Source organism: Silene latifolia, chromosome X (assembly GCF_048544455.1).
Source record: "Silene latifolia isolate original U9 population chromosome X, ASM4854445v1, whole genome shotgun sequence".
In the NCBI taxonomy this organism is placed as follows: Eukaryota; Viridiplantae; Streptophyta; class Magnoliopsida; order Caryophyllales; family Caryophyllaceae; genus Silene; species Silene latifolia.
The window spans coordinates 96,292,780-96,295,231 of NC_133537.1; the positions used below are offsets into that span (position 1 = coordinate 96,292,780).

Here is a 2,452-nt window from a genome sequence, read left to right on the forward strand (position 1 = left end):
TTTGGTGTTTTTATTGTAATAATTTGAATAAGGGGTACCACTTTTGTATGCTTGAAAAGCATTCACTTGTTTATTTGTTCCCCTACATTCACTTTGGTCATGGCATTAACATGATGCTTTGGTGATTTTAAGGCTTCTTCAAGTCTAGCCATAGCTTTTTCGAACTTCAAATTGATGGTATCAATGTGAGCACTAAGTTGAGCACCCAATTGAGTAATAGAGTCCACTTCATGCTTTCCTCCTCTAGTAGCCTTGCAAGGTCTACTATATTGTGAATTATGGACCGCCATTTCCTCAATCTTGTTCCAAGTTTTATTATCGTCAACTTCGGTGAACATACCATTTGATCCCATGTTGAGAATGTTTCTTGAGTCTTCATAAAGACCATTCCAAAATTGTTGTACCAAGAACCACTCGCTAAGTCCATGATGAGGACATGAGCGACAAATTCCCTTGAATCGCTCCCAAGCTTCATACAAGGATTCTTCATCTCTTTGCTTAAAGCCCGTAATTTGAGCTCTTAGCATATTAGTCTTTTCCGGTGGGTAGAACACTTTTGTAGAAAGCTAGAGCCAACTTCTTCCAAGAGTCAATTCCGAGAGTAGCCTTATCAAGGCCTTTCAACCATTGTTTTGCGGTGCCAATTAGAGAAAAAGGAAATAAGACCCATTGAATTTGGTCTTGAGTTACACCGGTTTGAGAAATCGCATCACAATAGTCACAAAAAGTCTCCATGTGAGAATGAGGGTCTTCACTAGGCATCCCCCCAAATTGGCTTCTTTCGACTAATTGGATAAATGCGGATTTGGCACTAAAATTTCCGGTTAGGTGTTGTGGTGTGGGAGTACCATTGGGTAGGTTCTCCTCGGTTGGTACGGAATGTGATGAAAATTTAGGCATTGTGGGTTGATTTTGTGTTGGATTTTGTGTTGGGTTCTCCTCACCTTCTCTTGCAAAAGGGTTGATGAACTCAATAGTGTTTAGTTGAATATCTACAACCTCACCAATACCTCTCAAAGTTCCTCTAGCAAGTCTTCTATTGTTTGTCAAAGTCCTTTCAATTTCGTGATCAAAGGGTAACAAGTTACCTTGTGATCTTCTAGACATGCAAAATATCAAACAACTTGAAAATAATTAGAACAAACCTTGAGGAGTTTTACTTCCCCAAGGCAAAGAAAGACACAACTAATAACAATTTAAGAAAATCTAAATCAAGTTAACACCGTCCCCGGCAACGGCGCCATTTTTGGTCGGACTCTCTTGAGAGGTTTAGTTTTCGGTACTTGTCGTTAGGAGCCCCTAGACCAAAACACTATTTATAACTCCACAAACAACTGTACTATTAGTAAAGAGGCAAGTAAAGGTCGGATCCCAAGGGACGGGAATTGAGATGAGATTTTCAATTGCAACTAGCGGTGTCTAGGGGTGTCACAATTTGAGGTTTGAATAGAAGATCACTAAACTAAATAACAATGAAAGCAAACAAGCAAGATGATTAAAAAGGGATGTAAACAATTAATAAATGGCACTAGGGTGTCATGGGGTCATAGGCGATTCATGGGAATTAATCATACAAACATATTCTCAAATTATAAGCAAGCAATTATTGTTGTGATGGATCGAGTTGGTTTATGTCTTACAATCCTAGGAAAGTTTGGGTCCCGGAGCCGAATCGATTAGATTGTACAACACCTACAAGTCGACTTAATCTTCCCTACTCAACTATATGCATGGTCTAATGAGACTCGAGTTGGTTTATGTCTTACAAGTCTCATTGAAAAGATAGGTGATGGGTAAAAAATGCAAGGATTCATAGGCTCGTATTTCATCAAACATAACATGTGCATAAGTTTAGATCACAACAAGCAAGCAAATAAACTATGAAAACATATTGATTTAAGCATGAATCATCCCCCATGTTGGTTTCCCCTAATTACCCATTAACCCTATCTACCTAAGGAAACTACTCACTCATTATCATGTTGAACATGCTAGCAAGGTTGTCAATCATACCAACAAAGTAAAACATGATGAATAAATGAAGATAATTAACAATAATTAAAAAGGGATTAAGAGAGTTATACCTACTAATGATTCCAATAATAAAGCAAATAATATTAGAAGTACTTGATGATTGATTGGAAGGTTGTCAATCTCCCAATAATAACCCAAATAATCTTCAATTACCCAAAATGAAAGATGAACAAAAGAGAGATTAAGGAAATGAGATTTGTATTAAGACTTGATTAAATGTTGATTACAAGATTAAAGAGAGATTATATTGATATAAACTACACTAGAGATTGCTAAGAAGAACATGATTATCTAGTTAGACTAATGGGGTATTTATAGTGGGGATTGGGTACACAAATTAGGATTTACTAAGGGCTTAAATGACGATTAAGTCCTTGAGGAATCGCTCCTCTCAGAAAAATATGCAAGTCTCCTTTTT

At 37.0% G+C, this 2,452-nt stretch overlaps 1 non-coding gene across 1 annotated transcript; it reads left to right on the plus strand.

Annotated features, from left to right (window-relative positions):
- The first annotated feature begins 420 nt into the window (after nt 1-420).
- LOC141624641 (small nucleolar RNA R71) lies at nt 421-527 on the plus strand. The gene has a single exon (XR_012534446.1). It is a non-coding gene; the product is annotated as a small nucleolar RNA R71 (small nucleolar RNA).
- Nucleotides 528-2,452: the final 1,925 nt, after the last annotated feature.